Source organism: Protopterus annectens, chromosome 10.part0 (genome assembly GCF_019279795.1).
Source record: "Protopterus annectens isolate FY-2018-M chromosome 10.part0, PAN1.0, whole genome shotgun sequence".
NCBI classification, from domain to species: domain Eukaryota; kingdom Metazoa; phylum Chordata; order Ceratodontiformes; family Protopteridae; genus Protopterus; species Protopterus annectens.
Window position 1 is genome coordinate 304503503 of NC_056744.1, and position 27917 is coordinate 304531419.

The 27917-nt window shown below is 44.2% G+C and overlaps 1 protein-coding gene across 2 annotated transcripts in view; it reads right to left on the reverse strand.

Moving 5' to 3' along the window:
* Positions 1-27917, reverse strand: part of TMED5 (transmembrane p24 trafficking protein 5) — a 378250-nt gene that overhangs the window by 334015 nt on the left and 16318 nt on the right. The gene's annotated exons all lie outside the window — the stretch shown is intronic.

Consider the following 27917-nt stretch of genomic DNA (forward strand, 5'->3'; position numbering starts at 1 on the left):
GGTACAAAGCCTGTTTGAAGGCTATAGTTAAACAGTAATTACAGAGTCCCTGTTATGTTTCATGCTATTTAGAAGGCACCCCGGGATATTGTCTGGGCCCACTGATGCAGTGTTCTTGGTCAGAGAGAGAGCATTAAGGAAATGGTCCTTAATGAAAGCAGGGGCAGTTACATTTGAGGATATTTCCTGAGGGCAGGTTGAGGGGGAGAGAGGGGTAAAGTTGGAGCTGAATTTATCAGCCAGGAGGTTTGCTACATCTTTTGGCTCAGTATAGGTGGCTCCATTTACATTTAGCTCTGCACATAATTGTGTACTGCCCTTGAGGATGGGGACACAGCTAAAGAATGCTTTGTGGTTATCCTTGGCCTTAGAGGCCAAACGTACCTCAAATTTGGTTTTCGTAGACTATTTTTCCTCTGAGTTGTTAGTTTAGTTTGAGAGTGCTTTTATCCTGCTGGGTGCTGCAACTCCTAATTTTTGCCATGATTTTTTCCTCCTGTTATACAACCAATTTATTTTGTGATTCCACTAGGGTGGCTTGTTTTTTTTGAGTTAGATCTGTACTTCTTCCTGGTGGGTACAGCTGCCTCTATGCGATACATTATGGATACATATTGGAGAAAAGTCTATGAAGTCTCCTATGAATATCAGAATCCGTGCACATATCTGTTATATATACTCATAGATGCTTGTACAGGATTTCTGCGAACAGTTCTGCATAGGCAACAGTGTTCTCTAGGTTTATGGGGGCTTGAAATTTTACAAGGTTCTCACTTAATTGCAGGAAGTTGGCCTTAAAATAGTTCCTGAATATTCCAGGTTTAGCTAGGGGGGTCAAGGTTTTATTTTTACTTCAAAAGGAGACCATTTTGTGGTCTGACCTTACCAGGGAAGGCATTACAACAGGGAGTGTGCAGCAGTCTCCCATATTAGCGAGGGCCAGATTCAGTATGACTGCACCTCTGGTTGGTGTATTGATTATCTGGTCCAGGGAGTTTGTGTTTACAAAATGCAGGAATCTGTGCATGTACATTTTCAGTTAATAGAGGAGTAAATAAAGTCACCTATGAATGTGGTACAGGGTTGGATAGTTAATGTTTCTAATAAGTTTAAGTACGTGGTATGTGTTTCCTGGGTCATAGAGGGGTGGACCTATAGCTTGCAAGGAAGTGGTACTGGATTTTACCTATGGTGATTTGAACATGGAGCAGCTCAAGTGCATTGTCCTGTTTGACCAGCCTTGAAGTATATTTATTTTTGATGTAAATAAAGACACCTCTACCTTTAGTCCCTGCCTTTGAAGCAGCTGACCTAATGTGTGGAAGGCATTATAACCTTGCACTGCTGGTGTGCTCTCCGCAGCTTTAAACAGTGTGTTAGTGACCACACAGAGTTCAGCATTCTGTAGGGTAAAGAGCTTCTAGGGAGTGGAGTTTTTTTGTTTAGACTCCTAGCATTGAGCAGTAACACCTTTAGATTTTCTTGGTTTTGATTTGCTATGCATTGCTTAAAAAATGCACTATGGGTGAAGACAATGTTTTAGCTAACATTCAAAAGCCTATAGGGGAGAAGTGTAGACCATCCCTAACAAAGCAGCATGGCCTGCTGACCATCTCTTTCCATGCTGACAAATATTGCACCCACTTAGAATGACACCAGAAACTAAGACAATTATTAAAGTCATCATCTTTTGTCATATTGTGGCCTCATCCTTGGAGAAGATAAAATGCTGTTCAAAGCTCCTACCACTATTGGAACTGTCTGGGTATCTTTCTGCCACATTCCTCTTGTTTCTAACATGCTGCTCAATGCACCTACCACTATTGGAACTGTCTGGGTATCTTTCTTCCACATTCCTCTTGTTTCTAACATGCTGCTCGATGCTCCTACCACTATTGGAACTGTCTGGGTATCTTTCTGCCACATTCCTCTTGTTTCTAACATGCTGCTCAATGCTCCTACCACTATTGGAACTGTCTGGGTATCTTTCTTCCACATTCCTCTTGTTTCTAACATGCTGCTCAATGCTCCTACCACTATTGGAACTGTCTGGGTATCTTTCTTCCACATTCCTCTTGTTTCTAACATGCTGCTCGATGCTCCTACCACTATTGGAACTGTCTGGGTATCTTTCTGCCACATTCCTCTTGTTTCTAACATGCTGCTCAATGCTCCTACCACTATTGGAACTGTCTGGGTATCTTTCTTCCACATTCCTCTTGTTTCTAACATGCTGCTCGATGCTCCTACCACTATTGGAACTGTCTGGGTATCTTTCTGCCACATTCCTCTTGTTTCTAACATGCTGCTCAATGCTCCTACCACTACTGGAACTGTCTGGGTATCTTTCTTCCACATTCCTCTTGTTTCCGCTTGCAAATCCTGATATTTTATGACTTTGTCTATCTCTGTATGCAACTTGCAAGGCACTATAGTCACTGGGTGTAGCAATTTTAATGATCAGTGCTACTTTTTTCTTCTTTTCATGGACCACTGTATCTGGTTTTCTCGCACCTATCTTTTGAACCGTTAGCAATGGGTGGTCCCATGTGATGTAGACTTCATTTTCTACGATGCTTTGTGGCTAATGTTTCCAGTGTTTGTCATCTACTTCAATATTATAATGTGCCCATAATGCCCAGTGCAAGAGTCTCACCACATCATTATACCTTTCGGTATACAGTCCTTTTACTGTTAGTATGTCACAACCAGCAAGTTGTGTGAATGTTTCCAATTCAGTTTTACAAAACCTATCTTTGTCTGTTTCTCCCACATGTTCAATGGACCTTGTAAACCAATGTGTATGTAGCCCACTATCTTGGGCTGCCAATATTAACCTTTCACATTTTGTGTTGAAGTCACCTGTCCTTAACCATTCCTGCATTTGAGCCTGATCAACATGAAGTTCATAGGTAGGTACTAGGCTATTGGTCCTAGGGCCTATATAAGCCTAGCCAAAAGGTACCCTGGCTTTTGCCACCCAAGAAAATTATTTTCCTGTGCCACTGTCGAGCAGAGCCACAGAAGTGATGCCCGGGGTGAATTTCCTATCTCCCATCCAATCATCAAGATTTTTCTTTAATGTGGAGCTTTGTTTGATATAGATAGGTAGTTTGTTCCAGAGTATGGGAAGTCTCTGGGACAGGAATCTATCCCTCCAGCATGTTCTGTTTATTGTGGTGACAAGATTTAGGTCCCTAGAGCATGTAGCTTGTAGGGATTGGGATTTCTTTAAGTGGAGCATGTCCAAAAGCTCTGGGTTTGACATAGCTTTGTGTGATAGGCAGAGATAGTACAGTTGTGTACACTTACCATAAATGTAGATGTTTGAGTGTCTTCACTGTTGCAGTCATGACTGTAGGGTTCTCCCCTGCCGGCAGGCAGTCCTCGGTCGGCCAGAATCCCAAGGTCTGGGTCCGGCGTCGGCTATTCAACCATGCTCCCTGACGTCAGAGCGCCAGGAGTACAAAGCTGACAGCCGACGCCATGTTCTCCAGTCTTTCTTGCCGTGCGGTGATAGCAGTTCGCAAGTGCCGGTCGGCTGACTCCTGACAATCTTTTCTGAAAAAACTTCAGTCTGAAGACTTTCTTCTCCACTCAAAGCTAAGTACCCCGTTGGGGAAACTTTTTTTTCTTGCTCCAGTCCGATGTCAGAAAAAGTTAATAATTGTATTTCATGTGGGAAGCAAATACCTCGTAAGGATTTTCATTCTTACTGTATTCCTTGCTTAGACCCAGACCACGATGTAGCTAGTTGTCGGTTTTGTGCTAGATTCAATCAACGTACAATTAAACGAAGGTACGATTTTGCATTTCATTACTTCGGTAGGAGTTTTAATTACAAAATGTCGTCGGATACGGTTCCGGCTACCGGAGTTCACAAGCGCAAGGACAAAGACAGGCCTCCGAGGTCCAAATCTGACGATACTGCACAAGCGGAGCCAACTTCAGGTTCGGTGCAGCCCCTGTCGTCGGCCATTTCGGAACCGATGGCCGAAACGGACTCCCACGAGGAGCCAACAAGGCCTATGAATATTTCTATTGCAGGACCTTCGGACAGTGCTCCTTCGGATGGGTCCGGACTACTGTGGCAATGTGATTATCAAAGGAGAGACTACTGTCCACCTGTGTCCCAAGGTCTCATCACACTTTTGGTGTTAAGTAGACTACCGCCTATGTGGTAATTCATGGGTACAGAGTTTTTACCAAAAGGGATGACAATGCACTTTTTGGCATGCAGCTTGAGGCCGTGGCTTTGACACCAGGCATCTGTCTCAGCGAGGCCATTTTGTAGGATGTCCACATCTTTTGGAGTTTTGACTATGCCTCCTAGTTTGCAGTCATCTGCGAACTTCATTAGCCAAAGACCTTCTGTGTTAGCCTGTACTTAGAGAAGTAGATATCAAACAGGAGAGGACCCAGGACTGAACCCTGTGGTACTCCACTTGTCACTGGTCTGAAGTTGAATTTGGAGTCTGCTACTTTCACAGTGTGGGTTCCGTCAGTGAGCCAGTTGGAAACCCATCTTGTGACATAGAGATTTATACCTAGTTTAGTGATAATTCCAGAGTGGGGGATGGTGTTGAAAGCCTTGGCGAGATCTAGATAGGCTGTGTGAACCACCTTACCCTCATAGACTGCTTTGAATCACCAAAGGAGTCTATCAGGTTTAGGAGACATGATCTGCCTTTTACAAACCCGAACTGGGTGGGGTCCCGAGTTTGGAAATTACCAGTGTCATTGTTTATAATTTCCATGATGATGCGTTCCATAGCTTTGCAGACCAGGCTTGTCAGGCTAATGGGGCGGTTGCTTCCGGTGTCCATGGTGGCTCCCCATTTGTGGAGTGGGATAACCGTCGCTGTGTGCCATTCACTGGGAACCTAGCCTGAGGTGAGGCTACAATTGAACATGGTACTTCGGTGGGGTGCCAGCTTGTTCTGTAGTTCATGCAGAACACATGGGATGTTGTCAGGTCCCATGGATACTGTGTTCTTGGCTTTGGAGAGTGTGTTTTTTTTTACCTGCGCAGCTGTGATTACAGGAACTTTGCATTCTTCCAGTACAGAGATGGGCCCTTTAGGGGATGAGAGGGGGGTAAAGTTAGCACTGACCCTATCTGCCATGATGTTGGCAATATCAGTTGGTTCTGTATATTTAGTGCCACTGTGCTGTAACTCAGAGCAAATGTGAGTGTTGCCATTGAGATTCTTGACATAGCTATAAAATGCTTTGTGGCTGTCTTTAGAGTCAGTGGTGATTTTGTTTTCATAACTAGCTTTGGAGGAATTTAGGAGGGATCTCAGCTTCTTACTGAGGCTGACCAGGGAGTTCCTCCAATCATGGAATCTCTTTTTTGCAACAGTTTCTTTCTTCTGTTGTAGAGTTTATGGCAGGGGACTACCATATTGGCTTCCTTTTTTTGGAGGATAGCATCTTGGTTCTGTTAGGGATTGCACAATCCATGCACTCGTGTAAGTGCCTATAAAGTGCATTTGTGTAGGATTCAGCAGTCATACCTCTATTGTCCGTCAGCATGGGTGTCGTGAAGTTTGCCACTTCTGTCTTAAAGCGTGAAGTTGGCTTTGGAGAAATTTTTTACAGTGGTTTCCCTAATGGGGGTTGGGGGAGGGATGTGGATGTCTAGGGTGATTAGCTTGTGGTCGGATCTGACCAACAAGGAACTGACCTCTGGTGTGGAGCACTGGTTGCCGATGTTGGTAATAACCAGGTCTAGGATATTGCTGGCCCTGGTGGGGATGTGGATAAGTTGATCCAAGGCATTGGAATTTATGAATTCCAGAAAACATTGAGCACAAGATTTGGTACGAGTAGTTTTCCCAGTTAATGTTGGGGTAGTTGAAATTGTCCATTATTAGGGTGTTAGGTTGTACCCTAATACTTTCCAGTGTGTCAAGAAATGAGGAGTGGGAATCCTGGGGCATGGTAAGGGATCTGTAGCAAGCTACAATTCGGATTGCTGTCTTGCCCAGAGTTAGTTGCACTTGGATAATCTCGGATGCACTATGCTGAGCAACTAGCCTGGAGGTGTGGATATCCTTAATGAATAGGGACACGCCTCCACCTTTAGTGTTTGGGTCCAGGTTAGGTGGCCAAAAGGTGTGGCATGAATTATAGCCTGGTAATGCAGGGGTGCTCTCTGGGGCCTTGAACCATGAAGGAGTTTTCTATACTTGGAACTGTATTCATGCTTTTTCCACATTTCTTTCCTTTTCATCTGATCCTTCACCTTATATTCTTTCTTTTGCTTTTTGGCATATACAGCTGCTGCCTGACTTTGACCTACTTCTGGTTTGATTTCCATTCCCACTCGACACCGCTATGCATCTGCTAGACTAAGAAGGGAAGTCATCTTAGACTTATTCTCCTCCTGCTTCAAAACTTTCACTGTGTTTGGATCTTGTGAGGTCAGCATATATGTATGCAGTCCCACAACTGCAGATCTATACATGTAATCAATTCTAGGAAAGCAAGCCCAGACCTCCTTCGGAAGGGGGAATATATAATCTTGGTATACACGGAGTTTTATAAATCATTTGGTGAGCATGAAGCATCCTTCTTGTTTTCCTGTCTAATCTATCCAACACGTTTTGGGGCCAGTCAATCACTCCAAAACTGTAAGTTAGGGCAGGAAGAGCAAACTGGTTTGTAGCTTTAATTTTGTTCCTAGATGTCAATGCTGTTTTCAGGATTAATTTAAGTCTTCTAAAATATTCCTTACTAAGTTTGATTTGCATTTGTTCCTGTTTTATTGTTGGTTCTTAATCATTTGCCAAGTACTTATACAGTCCTCCCTGCTCAAGTTCTTTTATATCACATTCATGTCCCAAACCGATGGGTTTTTTTTGCTGCAGCAGCTTTCCTGCTTTAAAGGTTGCTTTTGCACATTTGTCAAGACTAAATAACATTCATATATCTGAAAAGTTTTGACTACTTGCAGTTGTGCTTTCAGTTCCTCATCTGATGAGCTATACAGTTTTAAATCATCAACAAAGAGAAAACAAGAAGTCTTTAAACTTTGTTGCTTTCTGGGAGCCAAACTATTACCATGACCTAATCTATTAAGCAGACAACTTAATGGGTTAAGGGCAAGGCAAAAGAGCACAGGTGACAGAGTCACCCTGGAATATCCCCGGAATAATAATTTACCCTTTATCATGGCTTAACTGCAAAGTGGTTTGCCACTGTTTCATGGTTACTGTAATGTAGTCAATCAATCAGTGTAGGGTGCATCTTATACGTTTTAAGCACTCTTTTATCCATGAATATGGGATACTGTCAAATGCTTTTTTATAGTAAATTCATGGATTTTATTAGCATGCATGTTCTGATCCACAACTGTGTTTCGGGGGGAAGTAAGATTGATCTAGCAGTGGCAGCAGCAGTTAAGAGCTTTGCATACCTCTCGACCTCTTAGCTAAAAGGATCCTTTGGGGAAAATGTTTCATTTGATGTCAGTGAAGTGCTTCGGCTGACATGAACAAACTGCTGAAGGTATCTTTGGGGAAAATATTTCATTTGATGTCAGTGAAGTGCTTCGGCTGACATGAACAAACTGCTGAAGGTATCTTTGGGGAAAATGTTTCATTTGGCATTAGTGAAGTGCTTGTGTACATGGAGAAACTAGTGAAGGTATCACTGGGGGGGAATGCTCCATTTGGCATTAGTGAAACCAGTGAAGGTATCACTGGGTGGGAATGCTCCATTTGGCATTAGTGAAACCAGTGAAGGTATCACTGGGTGGGAATGCTCCATTTGGCATTAGTGAAACCAGTGAAGGTATCACTGGGTGGGAATGCTCCATGTGGCATTAGTGAAACTAGTGAAGGTATCACTGGGTGGGAATGCTCCATGTGGCATTAGTGAAACCAGTGAAGGTATCACTGGGTGGGAATGCTCCATTTGGCATTAGTGAAACCAGTGAAGGTATCACTGGGTGGGAATGCTCCATTTGGCATCAGTGAAACTAGTGAAGGTATCACTGGGTGGGAATGCTCCATTTGTCATTAGTGAAACTAGTGAAGGTATCACTGGGTGGGAATGCTCCATTTGGCATTAGTGAAACCAGTGAAGGTATCACTGGGTGGGAATGCTCCATTTGGCATTAGTGAAACCAGTGAAGGTATCACTGGGTGGGAATGCTCCATTTGGCATCAGTGAAACCAGTGAAGGTATCACTGGGTGGGAATGCTCCATTTGGCATTAGTGAAACCAGTGAAGGTATCACTGGGTGGGAATGCTCCATTTGGCATTAGTGAAACCAGTGAAGGTATCACTGGGTGGGAATGCTCCATGTGGCATTAGTGAAACTAGTGAAGGTATCACTGGGTGGGAATGCTCCATTTGGCATCAGTGAAACTAGTGAAGGTATCACTGGGTGGGAATGCTCCATTTGTCATTAGTGAAACTAGTGAAGGTATCACTGGGTGGGAATGCTCCATTTGGCATTAGTGAAACCAGTGAAGGTATCACTGGGTGGGAATGCTCCATTTGGCATCAGTGAAACTAGTGAAGGTATCACTGGGTGGGAATGCTCCATTTGGCATCAGTGAAACTAGTGAAGGTATCACTGGGTGGGAATGCTCCATTTGGCATTAGTGAAACTAGTGAAGGTATCACTGGGTGGGAATGCTCCATTTGGCATCAGTGAAACTAGTGAAGGTATCACTGGGTGGGAATGCTCCATGTGGCATTAGTGAAACTAGTGAAGGTATCATTGGGTGGGAATGCTCCATTTGGCATTAGTGAAACTAGTATATATAATGCAAGGTAGTAATGTTGAATACTTCATGACTGTGCTATTTCATTTATAAATTAGCGTGTAGCTAATATGAAGCTTCTGGATTTCCAGAATAATTCCATTGATACAGGTATAGCACCGTTAGTAAGTGATCTAAAGCAGGCTTTAGTGCTGCATTGATGCCAAATAAAATATTTACTCCAGTGATCCATTTAGCAGTTTTTCCTTGCCTGCACCAAATGAAACTTTTCCCTCACTGATCCCTTGAGTCATTTCTCCATGTCTCCATAAGCAGTCAACTGTCAAGAAGTGGAACACATCCCTCAGTGATCACAGGACAAGCACTTTTACTAAGATCAAATGAATCACTTCTCCCAAATACACATTCAGTGATTTGTCCATGTAAGACCAAGCACTTCACAAACATCAAATGACATATTTCCCCCAGTAATCCATTTCAAAGTTTGTCCATGCCTGCAAAAGCACTTCACTGACACCAAATGAAACATTTCCCCCAACAATCCCCTCAGTAGTTTGCCCAGGCCTGCACAAGAACTTCACTGACACCAAAAGGAACCCCCCCCCACAACGATCCCTTCATTAGTTTCTCCATGTGTGTCCATGCACTTCAGTGACACCAAACAGAACACCCCCCCACAACGATCCCTTCATTAGTGTGTCCTTGCACTTCACTGACACCAAACAGAACCCCCCCACAACGATCCCTATATTAGTTTCTCCATGTGTGTCCATGCACTTCACTGACACCAAACAGAACACCCCCCACAATGATCCCTTCATTGGTTTCTCCATGTCTGTCCATGCACTTCACCCCCCCCACAACGATCCCTTCATTAGTTTCTCCATGTGTGTCCATGCACTTCACTGACACCAGAAGGAACACCCCCCCACAACGATCCCTTCATTAGTTTCTCCATGTGTGTCCATGCACTTCACTGACACCAAAAGGAACACCCCCCCTCACAACGATCCCTTCATTAGTTTCTCCATGTGTGTCCATGCACTTCACTGACACCAAACAGAACACCCCCCCACAACGATCCCTTCATTAGTTTCTCCATGTGTGTCCATGCACTTCAGTGACACCAAACAGAACACCCCCCCCACAATGATCCCTTCATTAGTTTCTCCATGTGTGTCCATGCACTTCACTGACACCAAAAGGAACACCCCCCCCTCACAACGATCCCTTCATTAGTTTCTCCATGTGTGTCCATGCACTTCACCCCCCCACAACGATCCCTTCATTAGTTTCTCCATGTGTGTCCATGCACTTCACTGACACCAAACAGAACACCCCCCCCCCACAATAATCCCTTCATTGGTTTCTCCATGTCTGTCCATGCACTTCACCCCCCACAACGATCCCTTCATTAGTTTCTCCATGTGTGTCCATGCACTTCACTGACACCAAACAGAACACCCCCCCATAACGATCCCTTCATTAGTGTGTTCTTGCACTTCACTGACACAAGAAGGCACACCCCCCCAACAAAGATCCCTTCATTAGTTTCTCCATGTTTGTCCATGCGCTTCACTGACACCAGAAGGAACACCCCCCCACAACGATCCCTTCATTAGTTTCTCCATGTGTGTCCATGCACTTCACTGACACAAGAAGGAAGACCCCCCCCACAATGATCCCTTCATTAGTTTCTCCATGTGTGTCCATGCACTTCACTGACATCAAAAGGAACATCTCCACAAAACAATCCCTTCAGTAAGTTGTCTGTGTCTGCACAAGCATATCACTGACACCAAATGAAACATTTGCCCGCAAAATGTCAGCACAGACTTCATTGATGACAGTATGAATAATTTCCTCAAATGCACCCTTCTGCAGTTGGTCCATTATTGCTGAAGTCATTCACTGGCACCAAAAAAAAACACTTTCATTAGTATGTGTATGTCTGTACAAACACTTTTATTGACACCAGAAAAAAACATTTTCCCCTAGGACCCCTTTTTAGTGGTTAGTCCATATCTGCACAAGTACTTCACTAACACCAAATCAGACTTTTCTCCCAGTGATCTTTTCAGTACTTTTTCCGTGTATGCCCAAGCACTTCTCTAACACCAGATGGAGCATTCCCACCCAGTGATACCTTCACTAGTTTCACTAATGCCAAATGGAGCATTCCCACCCAGTGATACCTTCACTAGTTTCACTAATGCCAAATGGAGCATTCCCACCCAATGGTACGTTCACTGGTTTCACTAATGCCAAATGGAGCATTCCCACCCAGTGATACCTTCACTAGTTTCACTAATGCCAAATGGAGCATTCCCACCCAGTGATACCTTCACTAGTTTCACTGATGCCAAATGGAGCATTCCCACCCAGTGATACCTTCACTAGTTTCACTGATGCCAAATGGAGCATTCCCACCCAGTGATACCTTCACTAGTTTCACTGATGCCAAATGGAGCATTCCCACCCAGTGATACCTTCACTAGTTTCACTGATGCCAAATGGAGCATTCCCACCCAGTGATACCTTCACTAGTTTCACTGATGCCAAATGGAGCATTCCCACCCAGTGATACCTTCACTAGTTTCACTGATGCCAAATGGAGCATTCCCACCCAGTGATACCTTCACTAGTTTCACTGATGCCAAATGGAGCATTCCCACCCAGTGATACCTTCACTAGTTTCACTGATGCCAAATGGAGCATTCCCACCCAGTGATACCTTCACTAGTTTCACTGATGCCAAATGGAGCATTCCCACCCAGTGATACCTTCACTCACTAGTTTCACTGATGCCAAATGGAGCATTCCCACCCAGTGATACCTTCACTAGTTTCACTGATGCCAAATGGAGCATTCCCACCCAGTGATACCTTCACTAGTTTCACTGATGCCAAATGGAGCATTCCCACCCAGTGATACCTTCACTAGTTTCACTGATGCCAAATGGAGCATTCCCACCCAGTGATACCTTCACTAGTTTCACTGATGCCAAATGGAGCATTCCCACCCAGTGATACCTTCACTAGTTTCACTGATGCCAAATGGAGCATTCCCACCCAGTGATACCTTCACTAGTTTCACTAATGCCAAATGGAGCATTCCCACCCAGTGATACCTTCACTAGTTTCACTGATGCCAAATGGAGCATTCCCACCCAGTGATACCTTCACTAGTTTCACTAATGCCAAATGGAGCATTCCCACCCAGTGATACCTTCACTAGTTTCACTGATGCCAAATGGAGCATTCCCACCCAGTGATACCTTCACTAGTTTCACTAATGCCAAATGGAGCATTCCCACCCAGTGATACCTTCACTAGTTTCACTAATGCCAAATGGAGCATTCCCACCCAGTGATACCTTCACTAGTTTCACTAATGCCAAATGGAGCATTCCCACCCAGTGATACCTTCACTAGTTTCACTAATGCCAAATGGAGCATTCCCACCCAGTGATACCTTCACTAGTTTCACTAATGCCAAATGGAGCATTCCCACCCAGTGATACCTTCACTAGGTTTCACTGATGCCAAATGGAGCATTCCCACCCAGTGATACCTTCACTAGTGTCACTAATGCCAACTGGAGCATTCCCACCCAATGATACCTTCACTAGTTTCACTAATGCTAACTGGAGCATTCCCACCCAATGATACCTTCACTAGTTTCACTAATGCCAACTGGAGCATTCCCACCCAATGATACCTTCAGTAGTTTCACTAATGCCAAATGGAGCATTCCCACCCAATGATACCTTCAGTAGTTTCACTAATGCCAAATGGAGAATTCCCACCCAATGATACCTTCAGTAGTTTCACTAATGCCAAATGGAGCATTCCCACCCAATGATACCTTCACTAGTTTCACTAATGCCAAATGGAGCATTCCCACCCAGTGATACCTTCACTAGTTTCACTAATGCCAAATGGAGCATTCCCACCCAGTGATACCTTCACTAGTTTCACTAATGCCAAATGGAGCATTCCACCCAGTGATACCTTCACTAGTTTCACTAATGCCAAATGGAGCATTCCCACCCAGTGATACCTTCACTAGTTTCACTAATGCCAAATGGAGCATTCCCACCCAGTGATACCTTCACTAGTTTCACTAATGCCAAATGGAGCATTCCCACCCAGTGATACCTTCACTAGTTTCACTAATGCCAAATGGAGCATTCCCACCCAATGATACCTTCACTAGTTTCACTAATGCCAAATGGAGCATACCCACCCAATGATACCTTCACTAGTTTCACTAATGCCAAATGTACAATATACTTTTTTTCACATGCAACATGATTTGGGAGAGCCTTAGGAAAATGTATTTATTTGATGACATTTGTTGACCAGGGAAATCCAATAGGGTCAGAAACCCAGTTTCAGTGGAGGCCCATGTAGAAAAGCTCCACAAAGTACAGCATTTTTACAATATACAGTATACATTTACACATACAGTTTAGTTTAACATATTATAATCAAGAATGATTGGCAATATGCAGTATACATTACAGATATAATTTAGTTACATATAAATCAAGAATGAGAAGAAACGCAATAGCTAAAAGCATTATTACATAAGAGAAATAGACATTACGCATACAGTTTGGTACAGCATATTACAATCAAAAATGAGATCATACAATATGTTGTAAGGTATTGTTGTGCAAGTTAAACAGACATGGTAAACCTCAGCTATGAAAGAGCATTAATTTGGGGTTAGGGTCAGTCAGGGATACATGATAAAGTGAACAGTAAGTAGATAGGTGAATTCATGTACGTAAAGTTGTATGTTAAAGAGTGCGAGGGGGTATGGCTTTCTGTTTAGGATTACTGAGATGGAGGAAGACCATACAGTGATATAGAGAGATGAGATGTAGAGAGGGTAGGGTAAGGAATAGTAAACTAGAGAAGAGAGATATTTAGAGTCTAGGTAGGCTACAGCAGATTGAGATGTATACAGGCTAGGTAAGGAGTACGAGAGATGTATATAGGGTAGGCAAGGAGTACAAGAGATGTTTAGCAGTAAGGTAAGGAGTACGAGAGATGTATATAGGCTAGGTAAGGGGTACTAGAGATGTATATAGGGTAGGTAAGGAGTATGAGAGATGTTTAGCAGTAAGGTAAGGAGTACGAGAGATGTATATAGGGTAGGTAAGGGTACGAGAGGAGTACGAGAGATGTATATAGGGTAGGTAAGGGTACGAGAGATGTATATAGGGTAGGTAAGGGTACGAGAGATGTTTAGCAGTAAGGTAAGGAGTACGAGAGCTTTATATAGGCTAGGTAAGGGGTACTAGAGATGTATATAGGGTAGGTAAGGAGTACGAGAGATGTTTAGCAGTAAGGTAAAGTCTGAGAGATGTATATAGGGGTAGGTAAGTGTCAGAGATGTATATAGGGTGGGTAAGAGTACGAGATGTTTGGCAGTAAGGTAAAGTCTGAGATGTTTGGCAGTAAGGTAAGGAGTACGAGAGATGTTTGGCAGTAAGGTAAGGAGTACGAGAGATGTTTGGCAGTAAGGTAAGGAGTACGAGAGATGTTTGGCAGTAAGGTAAGGAGTACGAGAGATGTTTGGCAGTAAGGTAAGAGTCTGAGAGATGTTTGGCAGTAAGGTAAGGAGTCGAGATGTTTGGCAGTAAGGTAAGGAGTCTGAGATGTTTGGCAGTAAGGTAAGAGTCTGAGATGTTTGGCAGTAAGGTAAGAATACGAGATGTTTGGCAGTAAGGTAAGGAGAGAGATGTTTGGCAGTAAGGTAAGTCTGAGAGATGTTTGGCAGTAAGGTAAGAGTCTGAGATGTTTGGCAGTAAGGTAAGAGTCTGAGATGTTTGGCAGTAAGGTAAAGTCACGAGATGTTTGGCAGTAAGGTAAGAGTCTGAGAGATGTTTGGCAGTAAGGTAAAGTCTGAGAGATGTTTGGCAGTAAGGTAAGGAGTCGAGAGATGTTTGGCAGTAAGGTAAGAGTACGAGAGATGTTTGGCAGTAAGGTAAGAGTCTGAGAGATGTTTGGCAGTAAGGTAAAGTCACGAGAGATGTTTGGCAGTAAGGTAAGAGTCTGAGATGTTTGGCAGTAAGGTAAGAGTCTGAGAGATGTTTGGCAGTAAGGTAAAGATGCGAGAGATGTTTGGCAGTAAGGTAAGGAGTACGAGAGATGTTTGGCAGTAAGGTAAGGAGCACGAGAGATGTTTGGCAGTAAGGTAAGGAGTCACGAGAGATGTTTGGCAGTAAGGTAAAGTCAGAGATGTTTGGCAGTAAGGTAAGAGTCTGAGAGATGTTTGGCAGTAAGGTAAGAGTCTGAGAGATGTTTGGCAGTAAGGTAAGGAGTCTGAGAGATGTTTGGCAGTAAGGTAAGTCTGAGAGATGTTTGGCAGTAAGGTAAAGTCTGAGAGATGTTTGGCAGTAAGGTAAGGAGTCTGAGATGTTTGGCAGTAAGGTAAGAGTCTGAGATGTTTGGCAGTAAGGTAAAGTCTGAGAGATGTTTGGCAGTAAGGTAAGTCTGAGAGATGTTTGGCAGTAAGGTAAGGAGTACGAGAGATGTTTGGCAGTAAGGTAAGGAGTACGAGAGATGTTTGGCAGTAAGGTAAGGAGTACGAGAGATGTTTGGCAGTAAGGTAAGGAGTCAGAGATGTTTGGCAGCAAGGTAAGAGCGAGAGATGTTTGGCAGCAAGGTAAGGAGTCTGAGAGATGTTTGGCAGCAAGGTAAGAGTCTGAGATGTTTGGCAGCAAGGTAAGGAGTACGAGAGATGTTTGGCAGCAAGGTAAGGAGTACGAGAGATGTTTGGCAGCAAGGTAAGGAGTACGAGAGATGTTTGGCAGCAAGGTAAGGAGTACGAGATGTTTGGCAAAGGTAAAGAGAGAGATGTTTGGCAGTAAGGTAAGGAGTACGAGAGATGTTTGGCAGTAAGGTAAGGAGTACGAGAGATGTTTGGCAGTAAGGTAAGGAGTACGAGAGATGTTTGGCAGTAAGGTAAGGAGTACGAGAGATGTTTGGCAGCAAGGTAAGGAGTACGAGATGTTTGGCAGTAAGGTAAGGAGTACGAGAGATGTTTGGCAGTAAGGTAAGGAGTACGAGAGATGTTTGGCAGTAAGGTAAGGAGTACGAGAGATGTTTGGCAGTAAGGTAAGGAGTCTGAGAGATGTTTGGCAGCAGGTAAGAGTCTGAGATGTTTGGCAGTAAGGTAAGAGATGGTAAGTAAAGTCTGAGAGATGTATATAAGGGTAAGTAAGGAGTACGAGAGATGTATACAGGGTAAGTAAGGAGTACGAGAGATGTATACAGGGTAAGTAAGGAGTACGAGAGATGTATATAGGGTAAGTAAGGAGTACGAGAGAGATGTTTGGCAGTAAGGTAAGGAGTACGAGAGATGTTTGGCAGTAAGGAGTACGAGAGATGTTTATCAGTAAGGTAAGGAGTACGAGAGATGTATATAGGCTAGGTAAGGAGTACGAGAGATGTATATAGGGTAGGCAAGGAGTACGAGAGATATATATATAGGGTAGGTAAGGAGTACGAGAGATGGATATATGCTAGGTAAGGGTACGAGAGATGTTTAGAGGTGAGGTAAGGAGTACAAGAGATGTTTAGCAGTAAGGTAAGGAGTACGAGAGATGTTTAGCAGTAAGGTAAGGAGTACGAGAGATGTATATAGGCTAGGTAAGGAGTACAAGAGATGTATATAGGGTAGGTAAGGAGTACGAGAGATGTTTAGAGGTGAGGTAAGGAGTACGAGAGATGTTTAGCAGTAAGGCAAGGAGTACGAGAGATGTATATAGGCTAGGTAAAGGTACGAGAGATGTTTAGCAGTAAAGTAAGGAGTACAAGAGATGTATATAGGGTAGGTAAGGAGTACGAGAGATGTATAAAGGGTAGGTAAGCAGTACGCGATGTTTAGCAGTAAGGTAAGGAGTACGAGAGATGTATATAGGCTAGGTAAGGAGTACGAAAGATGTTTAGCAGTGGGTAAAGTCTGAGAGATGTATATAGGCTAGGTAAGGAGTACGAGAGATGTTTAGCAGTAAGGTAAGGAGTACGAGAGATGTATATAGGGTAGGTAAGGAGTACGAGAGATGTATATAGGGTAGGTAAGGAGTACGAGAGATGTATATAGGGTAGGTATGAGCAGAGATGTATAGGCAGGTAAGGTCTGAGATGTATATAGGTAGGTAAGGAGTATGAGATGTTTAGCAGTGGGTAAGAGTCTGAGAGATGTATATAGGGTGTAGGGTATGTAAGAGAGATGTATATAGGCTGGGTAAGAGTCAGAGCTGTTTAGCAGTAAGGTAAGTCTGAGAGATGTATATAGGGTAGGTAAGGAGTCGAGAGATGTATATAGGGTAGGTAAGGAGTCTGAGATGTTTAGCAGTACGGTAAGGAGTCTGAGATGTATATAGGCTAGGTAAGGAGTATGAGAGATGTATATAGGCTAGGTAAGGAGTACGAGAGATGTTTAGCAGTAAGGTAAGGAGTACGAGAGATGTTTATAGGCTAGGTAAGGAGTATGAGAGATGTTTAGCAGTAAGGTAAGGAGTACGAGAGATGTATATAGGCTAGGTAAGGAGTACGAGAGATGTATATAGGCTAGGTAAGGAGTACGAGAGATGTTTAGTAGTAAGGTAAGGAGTCTGAGATGTATATAGGGTGGGTAAGAGTCAGAGATGTATATAGGGTAGGTAAAGTACAGAGATGTATATAGGTAGGTAAGGAGTCAGAGATGTATATAGGGTAGATAAGGAGTCTGAGAGATGTATATAGGCTAGGTAAGGTCTGAGATGTTTAGTAGTAAGGTAAGGAGTACGAGAGATGTACATAGGCTAGGTAAGGAGTACGAGAGATGTACATAGGCTAGGTAAGGAGTACGAGAGATGTACATAGGCTAGGTAAGGAGTACGAGAGATGTTTAGCAGTAAGGTAAGGAGTACGAGAGATGTATATAGGCTAGGTAAGGAGTACGAGAGATGTTTAGCAGTAAGGTAAGGAGTACGAGAGATGTATATAGGCTAGGTAAGGAGTACGAGAGATGTTTAAAGGGGAGGCAAGGAGAATGTGAAAAATATAGGAAGAATGTAGTTTGAGATGTAGGGGCTGTTGGAGATGAGAGATGAGCAACAGGTCATCAGTTAGAGGAGAAAAGTGCAAAGAAAGTAGATAGAGGGTTAGGAGAGGGGGTTGGCACCAAGGATGGTGGGAGGTAGTTAGAGAGGAAAAGGTATGGAAAGAGAGGTAGTAATATACTTAGGATGAAGATATAGGATAAGAAGTATGTTAGCCTTTGGGAGAGCAACAGAGATGGGTGTGTGTTGAGAAGGTGTTTTTTTAGGGTGAGTTGGAAGGCCCATAAGGAGTCTAAGATTGTGAGATTTTGGGGTAGGGTGTTCCATTGTTTATCAATGGAGAAAGAGTAGAGGTTTATACCAGGTCTTTTATGAGGCTTATACACGAAAGTAAATAGCTTTAGGTACACTGTAGGTCACGGTCGTTAAGGTACTGGAGGACATTTTTATCCTAGTCTCACACTGGATTCATTATCCAGACATCTTCTCCAATTCATATGCAAGTACTAAGTAAGCAGTTAGGATAAGAGGAGATGAGATAACAATGGTGATGTATAACCAATAGACAGGAAAGTCCCCAGGAGCAGATGGTACTTAGATGGGAAAAAACTGATAAAGATCTGGAAGGTTTTGTTTAATGGTATTTTAAGAGGAGAAGCACCAACATCCTGGAAGAAAGCAGTGGCAGCTGCGATACCTAAAGAGGGAAAAGATCCATCAGATCCAGTTTGTACAGGCTCGTTTGAATACTGAGCCACGAGTATAAAGTGTTTGTCTATAATGGCAAAAGTGATGCCGAAAACTGATAGATGTAGATGTAGATCAGTGCGGTTTTGTGAAGGGGAGGCAAACTTTTGACAACATTAACAGAACACTGATGATCCGGAGGGAAGCAGAAAGTACAGTTTTGTACCTACCATAAATCTAGATGTCCGACAGGTATGCATCTGCAGTCATAACATATGGGTTGTCCTGCCTCAGGCAGCCCTTCGGTCGGCCAGATTCCAAAGTCTGGGTCTGGCCTCGGCTGATGTCGCACTTTCCCCAACGTCAGAGCTTCTGGGTTATAAAGGCATCAGCCGACGCCATTTTCCTCAGTGTTTCCTGCCCCAGATGCCAGGTGCCCTCTAGGAAGGCTAAATTTGGATAAATGTTGAAAATTCCAAACAGTAGCAAACAAAATATATATATATACATATATACATACAAACAAATACACCATAATAGATTCCCCCAGCTAGCTGAAAGAGGGGTAAGCACCCTAGGAATACCACAGAGGGGAAGGAGGGTGGGTAATCCTGACTGCAGATGCATACCTATCGGACATCTACATTTATGGTAGGTACAAAACTGTACTATGACCTTCAAGGATGCATCTGCAGTCATAACATATAGGTAGAATACCATAGCCAAACTGGGGGAGGAGGTACTAAGATAATGATGGTGTAGTTAAGATCCCCTGTAAAACTGCAGTTGCAAAACCTGCTCGGGATCTGGAGTATAAAGGTAGATTGTAATGCTTGGCAAATGTATGCACGGAGCTCCAAGTAGCAGCTTCTAAAATGTCCTTGGTAGCCACCTCTCGTAGGAAAGCTGTAGTGGTGGCTGTGGCTCTTGTGGAGTGAGGCCTGATATTTTCAGGAGTTGTCTTTCCATGAAAAGAGTAGCAGAATCTAATGCAATTTCCTATCCATTTTGAAATTGTCTGTTTGGAAATTGCTTTTCCTTGCACTCCTGTTGCATATGCTACCAAAAGTTGGTCAGTTTTTCTGCTGGTTTTAGTTCTGTCCAGATAGTAGCGTAGTTGTCTGTGTACATCCAATGTGTGCAATAGTTTTTCCCCCCTGTTCTGTGGGTTAGGGAAGAACGTAGGCAAATGAATAGCTTGGTTCAAGGATACCCTGGATACAACCTTTGGCATGAAAATAGGATTGGTTCTCAGAGACACTCTATCCTGGTGAAAAATAAGGAAAGGCTGCACTGCCATTAGCGCCTGTAACTCGGATACTCTTCTTGCTGAAGTGATTGCTAGAAGGAAAGCAGTTTTCCAAGATAAGAACTGTAAGAATGCTGATGCTGCTGGTTCAAAAGGGGGTAATGTTAATTTTTCCAGCACAAAATTGAGATCCCATGTAGGCAGAGGAGGTTTCCTTGGAGGTTTTACATTTTTGATCCCTCTTAAAAATTGACTGAGGAGAGGGTGAGAGAAGATAGGAGGATCCATGTTGTACTCTAATGAAATTGCTGAAGCATGAATCTTAATGGAAGAATAGGACAGGCCATTGTGGAACAGTTCTGCTAAATATTCTAGGATGTGTGCTAGGTTTGCCAGTGTGACATTTGTACCCTTTGATGCACTCCAAATGAGGAATCTCTTCCATTTAGCTGAGTATGTTTTTCTTGTGGAGGGTCTGTGAGCCTCCAGGATAATGTCCTTGACCCTCTGAGATAAAACAGTTTGGTTTTGTTTTAAGCAATTTTCCAGGCAGTTAGCTGCAGTGTTTTCAAGTTTGGATGCAGGGTCTTGTAGTTGTTCTGCGTTAGAAGTAAAGGCCATAGGGGTAGAGGCCATGAGTTCGTCCGAGACATGCTTCTCAGTAGCGGATACCAATGCTGCCTTGGCCAGTCTGGAGCTATCAGAATCACCTTTGGCTGTTCCTCCCTGATCTTCAGTAGAACTTTGTACATCAATGGAAGAGGTGGAAAAGCATACACTGTTAGGGCCTTCCAGCTGAAAGAGAGGGAGTCCACCCTCCAGGCTTGTGGGTGGCATACTCTTGAGCAGAATTTGTTCAGTTGGTGGTCGAGTGGGGAGGCGAACAGGTCTATCTCTGGCATTCCCCATTTGTTTGTTATGATTTTGAAGATGTCTGGATGCAGCATCCATTCATGAGCATCCGTGGTAGTTCTGCTTAAGCTGTCTGCTAGTGAATTCTCTTTTCCTGGTACGAATCTGGCCTGCAGTTGGATGTTGAGATTCAGGCCTAAGTTCCACAGGTCCATTGCCATCCGGCATAGAGGGTAGGAATGCGTGCCTCCCTGTTTGTTGATGTACCACATGACTGTGGTATTGTCCATCCTTATCAGCAGATGTCCTTGTCGGAGGAATGATTTGAATGCCTCGATTGCATGCTTCACTGCCAGCATCTCCTTTAGGTTTATGTGCAAATTCAGCTGGTCTTGAGACCATAGGCCTTGGATACACTTGTCTTCCATGTGTGCTCCCCATCCTAGGTCTGAGGCGTCTGTGGTGATGGTCTGCCTTGGTTGTGGTTTGTTGAAAGGCAACCCTCTGTTGGTCTGGCAGGCCTGAGCCCACCACAGGAATTCTTTTTTCAGGCATGGAATGATTGGTATCAGGGCTTCTAGACTGTGTCTGTGTTGAGACCATACATTCCTTAGGTACCATTGTAATTTCCTCATATGCAGCCTGGCATGCGGGATCAAGATTATGCAGGATGCCATGTAACCCAGGGCCTGCAGGACTTTCCTTGCAGTAAGCTGAGTTTGTCTTGTCAAAGCCATGAAGTAGACTGGGAGTTGCTTTTGTTTTTCTTCTGTGAGAAAAGCCATCTTGAGTTATTGTGTCCAGATCCGCACCCAAAAATGTTATCCTTTGGGATGGCACTAGTCTTGACTTCTGGATGTTGACTGTGTATCCCAAGGCCTGTAACAGGTGTATGACATAGGCCAAATCCTTTATTCATTTTTGTCTTGTTGTCCGCTTGTATTAGGCAGTCGTCCAGGTATGGGTAGATTTGAATTCCCTGAAGCCTGCAATGTGCAATTACTGATGCCAGGCATTTCGTGAATACTCTGGGCGCAGTAGATAAGCCAAAGGGCAATGCTGAGAATTGATAATGCTCTGATCCTGCAAGAAATCTGAGGTGTCTTCTGCAATCTGGTCGTATAGGGACGTGCAGGTATGCCTCCTTGAGATCTGGAGTCACCAGCCAGGACTCCTTACCCAACATGGGAAGAAGTTGCTGTAGGGTCAGCATTTTGAATTTTGGCACAATGAGATATGTGTTTAGTGCGGACAAGTCGAGAATAGGTCTCCATTGGGTTTCATTTCTTGGTACAAGGAATAGTCTGGAGTAAAATCCTTGGCCTTGTTCCATAGATGGTACCCTTTCTATTGCTTTCATCTGAAGTAAATTGTTGATTTGTCTTAGAGCCTCTGGCTTCTGGTTTGGTGGAAGGTTTGGCATTCCGCTCTTTTCTGGTAAAGTGTGGAAGTGAAACCTGTATCCTTTGTCTATTGTTTGCAATGTCCATTTGTCTTTTGTAATGCAATGCCAATTTTTCGAGAATAAAGCCAACTTTCCGCCCTAGGGTGCTTCCATTTGTTCCCTGGTAGGCGGAATCAGAGCCAAGTCATTGTGTCTGTCCTGTGGAAGTGGTTGTAGTTGCAGCTGTGGCAGTACTCCTCTGGTTGGCAGGTTGCCACTGATGACCCCTGTAGGCACCCTTTGATTGACCTCTGCCTCTTGGGCGTCTATTCCTGCCCCTCTGTGCTCTGGAGGTGTCAGGAAAGGACCAATTCTTTGAAGGCCAGTTTCTGCTGAACCTCGGAGGTTGGACCTGCAGAAAATCCTTTACTGTTTGCATAGATTTTGCTTTTTCTTCCACTTTCTTTAGAATCTCCTGTGCAGGGGAGCCAAATAAACTTTGTTTCTCCATTGGAGCATCTAGGAGTTTAGCCTTGACATGGTCTGGCAAGGATCGCTCTTTTAGCCAGGCATGCCTTCTAATTACTGCTCCAGTCATAGCTGATCTAAATGAAGCTTCCAGTGCATCATAGCCACATTTTAAGAAATGATTACTGACCTGCTGAGAGTTGTGTACCAAATCCTGAAGGGACTTACGGTCTAAAGGTTCAGGAGAAGAAAGCTTTTTATTCAGCTGATCTAACAAATATTCCTGGTACTGTATCATATGGAATTGACAGTTTAATGCCCTGGCAGAAAGAGTAGCAGATGTATAAACCTTTTTTCCCCATCTCTCTAATGCTCTTGACTCTCTTTCAGAGGATAGGGGTTTTTTGGCAGTGGCAGCTGCAACACCTTTTGGGCCCTGAGAAATAGTTTCTGGGTCTGCAGCATGGGCTTTATACAAGTGAAAGTGAGAATCCGGGACCCTGTAATATCTGTCAGGTTTGGCAGGGGCCGGGGGAAGAGAATCAGGGGCAGAACTGACATCAGTATATGCATCATCAACTACAGTTAGCACAGGTGGTATGGCTAAAGGCCTTTGCTGTGGCAAGTGTAAAAAGGTCCTTAGTCTTTTTCTAGAATCAGAGAAATCCTGACCCTGCCATTGAAAGTGTTCCCTCATTGAGTGTAAAGTCTCCCCAAAGGAAAATTCTTCTGGAGGGGAGGCAGAAGGAATACACTCTTCTGCATCTGAATCCTCATAAGGTGAGTATGGCCCTTCCTGATGGTCTGATAAATCAGATCCATCCGAGGAGTAATCAGAGGAGAGAGGTTCAGGGGGTTCAGTCCTAGGCCTTTTGTCAGGAGGAGGTTGAGAGGCCCTGTCTGGGTGAGGTTGGGAACCCCTAATCAGAGATATAAGGTCTTCAGCAAGGCTGAGAATCTGAGAACTAGAGGAAGGTCTCTGAGAGGTAGATTTTGCAGGTAAAGCCTTTGAAATTTTAGCTGCTTTAGCCCAGGAAAAGGCCTTAATAGACATAGAAGCAGGGGGCCTAGCTGCTCACGTGCAGGTGTAGAAATGTCCAATGGGATGGTGTCGGACAATTCTTGTGAGCTTGCTTCTTCGGTAGGGATTTCTGTAGCCGACTCAGCCGGGGCCTCTCTGGCCTCGGTTGTCGGAGGAATGATTTCGGCAGAAGTAAGAACCGAGGACTCTGTTTCAGCCGAAACAGAGACACTCGCGGTAGGCCTAACCATGGTTTCAGCCGAAACTGCGGGCCGCGAGTGTCGGTCCTTTTCCTTGCGTTTTTTGGCTAAATGTGTAGTCAGAGTCTCCGACGGCATTTTATATGCAAAAGCGGATCCAAAAAACTCTTCTGCAAACTCTGACCGACGCCTAAGAGTCCGTCGGTTGAAGGAGGCACAGGCTAAACAAGCTGATACGTCGTGGTCTGGGCCTAAGCAAGGAAGGCAGTAAGAATGGAAATCCTTATGAGGTATTTGTTTCCCACAAGTTAAACAATTATTTACTTTGTCTGACATCGGCTGAGGCAAGAAAGAGTCCCCAACGGGGTACTTAGCTTTTTTAGAAGTCTTCGGTAGCTGAAATCTCTGGATCTGACCGACCGGCACTTGCGAACAGCTTCTGCTTCGGGCACCGCGCGGCAAGAAAGACTGAGGAAAATGGCGTCGGCTTATACCCCAGAAGCTCTGACGTCGGGGAAAGTGCGACATCAGCCGAGGCCAGACCCAGACTTTGGAATCCGGCCAACCGAAGGGCTGCCTGAGGCAGGACAACCCATATGTTATGACTGCAGATGCATCCCATATGTTATGACTGCAGATGCATCCTTGAAGGACATCGTACGAAAATACCACTGTTGTTGGTCTTGATGCAGAGAAAGCATTTGACAGATTCGGCTGGGACTTTAGGAGCAGAGCAATTGAAGCATTTTCATACCCTGATAAAATTATAAGGCTGATCTTCATCTGTTTCCCCTGTGCTTTACACTTCGAGGAAAGGCTCTTGCCTCCCCATAGTGCTTTTTTCAGGCAAAGTCATGAGGACAAAATTACCAATGTGAAAAATTCTTCTAAATGAAATTTAAAGGTCATGCTGCTAAACACTAGGAGTCTTAACATGAAATTGCACTCAATGCAAGTGTTCCTCACCCTGGAAGATGCTGACATTTGTGCAGTCACTGAAACCTGTTTCAAACCTGCAGAGAGCACCTCAATCTTGCCAGGTTACTTGTTCTACCATACTTTCAGACCCCAAACAGAGGGCTACAAAGCCAAAGGAGGTGAAGGTTCAATATTTATCAAAGACATACACACCTCCAGGCTGGTCAGACAGTATGATGCATAGAAGACACTAGAAGTGCAGTTAACTATTGACAAAACACCTATTCAAATCATAGCTAGCTACAGACCTCCAACCATGACTCAAGAGGTCTATGTCACCTGCCTGGACTTACTTGAACCCATCAAGATTCAACCCTCTACCCTGATCCTGGGTGACTAACTACCCAACCATAGACTGGAAGACCTATTCTAACTCAAACACGAGTGCCCAGAGATTCCTTGACTTTGTCAATGCCAATGCATTGGATCAGCTGGTTGACACCCCCACAAGAGGTGAAAATATCCTGGACCTGGTACTAACCAACATGAGTAACCACTGTAGCATTCGTACAGTGTCATCCTCCTTGGTAAGATCCGACCATAAAGCAATCACTTTCAAAGTCACCATCTCACCTGATCCCAAAAAAAACTTTTCTAAAGCCAACTATAAACTACTGTGAGCAGGTATAAGCAGCTTCACAGCCACCATCCCTTCAGTTGAATCAAGCACTAATGTCCAAACCTACACCAAAAAACTATATGAGCACCTATATAGCTGCATGGACTCAGCAATACCTGGCAGGACCAAATCATATTCCTCAAGGATGAGTAAACCTACCTGGTGGACAGCAGCAATATACAGACTCTAAGAAAAAGGAAAGAAAAATGCTGTCCAGGACCAAGAAGGAGCAGGTGCCAAGTTGGAAGCAATCTCTCCTTTGTCTGAATAAGCAAAGGTCACTGGTGAAATCCTCTAAAGCTAACTTTCGAGTCCAAACTGGCCACATCCAGTAAGGACAAGCACAAGGCCTTCTTCGCATATGTCCGCAATCTGAAAGGTAACTCAAATTTGCTCTGAATTGGTAGTCAAGAATACCACATACACAAATGCCATAGATATAGCCAACCTGCTGGCAGACAAGTTCAGTGAAAACTTCACCACCCTGTCCCCCATCAGTAAATCAGGACATTCCCAGCACCTGGCCCCTTCCCCTCATCACCAGGGAGCACGTTATTAATGCCCTCTCAAAGGCAAAAAATACAGCCTCCATGGGACCAGACAACCTCCTTAGCGGTGTCCTACATGAACTCAGGCAACAGCTCTCAGCACCACTAGGTACCCTATTCAACCAAAGCCTGTGCACTGGCTTCATCCCAGCAGAATGGAGGACAGCCACGGTCATCTCTCTGCACAAAGGTGGAGAATCCACCGACTCAGGCAGTTATAGGCCCATCAGTCTATCTAGTCTGATCTGCAAGGCCATGGAACGCATTATCATGGACCTTACAAACAAGGACGTTGGCAGCCTCCAAACACTTGACATCACACGGTTTGTTTTTTTCAATGGGAGATCATGCCTGTTATACTTGGTCAATTTCTTCGAAACAGCCACCAAAGCCGTTGAGGGCAAGACAGCGCACACTGCCTACCTTGATCTAGCAAAAGCCTTCGACACTATTCCCCACCCAGGCATAATAGATAAACTCTCCCGGCTAGGCATCAACCCATATGTTATCAGATGGGTAGCTAAATGGCTTACTGATAGAACCTACTCAGTCAAAACAGGAAAAGCCACCTCTAGTAGTAGACCCATAACAAGTGGCATACCCCAAGGATCGGTCTTGGGGCCTCTACTGTTTGGGATATACTTTTCTGAGGTGCAAGCCAAAACCAGTGGTCTGTGACTGACCAAGTCTGCAGATGACTGCAAGCTAGGCACTGTCATAAATTCCCCTAGTGATGTGAACATCCTCCAAGAGGGGCTTAACCAAACTAATGAATGGTGCCAGAGGCCAAGCATGGCCTCAAACTGAATGCCAAGAAATGCATCATTATCCCCTTTGGGGAAAATGGTGCCCCAAGCATGGCCTCAAACTGAATGCCAAGAAATGCATCATTATCCCCTTTGGGGAAAATGGTGCCCCAACTAATTATCACATTAATAAAGGAATAAGCAAGCAATCGGTCTTGAGGGACTTGGGCACCTAGGTTGATAGCAACCTGACTTTTGATTACCATGTTGCCTCCACTGTATGGAAGGCTTTCTACATGGCCCACCTCATAAGTAAGGGTATTTCATCCAGGAACAAGGAGGTCAAAATATTTCTGTACTCCTTCCTTATCAGACCCCATTATAGAGTACAATATCCCCTTCAGCATGTACCTTGCCAAGCACATGCAGCAGTTGGAGACCACAGAGGTTCCTGACCAGGACAATGTAGGTCTCAAACATCTATCCTATACAGATAGGCTAAAATCCCTGTCCCTCTACTCAGTCTCATACAGACTGCTCAGAGATGACCTGTGTCTGGCATACAAGGCCGTCTCTGACAGAGTTGATGGAGATGCTGCATATCCGCAAGTCAAACTCCACTCATGTAACCCACATGCAAGGTCTCAACCTGGTCTGTGACATTTAATGAACTTGTTGGCAGGATAGATTTGTGTTCCACCAACTCCTCCATCTGTGGAATAGACTTCCTCTTCATGTCAAGCAGAGTACCTCACCAGCCCTCTTTAAGAGGAACCTGGATGGGAAACAAAATATACCCCTGGGATCCCATCTGTGTCCCTGCTAGACAGGGAAAACAGATGCTGACTTTGTGGGAACATGTGTGAAATTGCTGGCTAGGCATATAAGGGCCTCTGGGCCAATAGCCTAGCATCATCCTATGAACCCATGATTAGGAGGATATATGAAGGATCAGAGGTGAAAATTAAAGTGGCCAGGGATCCTCTCGGTTAATCACTGCTTCAGCAAAGGAACCAGGCAGGGGTGTCTTTTCTCCCCTTTGCTATTTGCATTATATTTAGACCCATTGGCAAAAAAAATAAGGGACTCAGAAATACAGTGATGCATGACAGAGTGCTGATAAAACTAGAGAGAGTAGCAACAGAAATTAACTGCAGACATGCAGTGCAAGGTATGAAAGCATCACCCATGGGAATCTCACCGTTTGAAACTGCTGCAGACATGCAGTGCAAGGTATGAAAGCATCACTCATGGGAAACTCACTGTTTGAAACTGCTGCAGACATGCAGTGCAAGGTATGAAAGCATCACCCATGGGAATCTCACCGTTTGAAACTGCTGCAGACATGCAGTGCAAGGTAT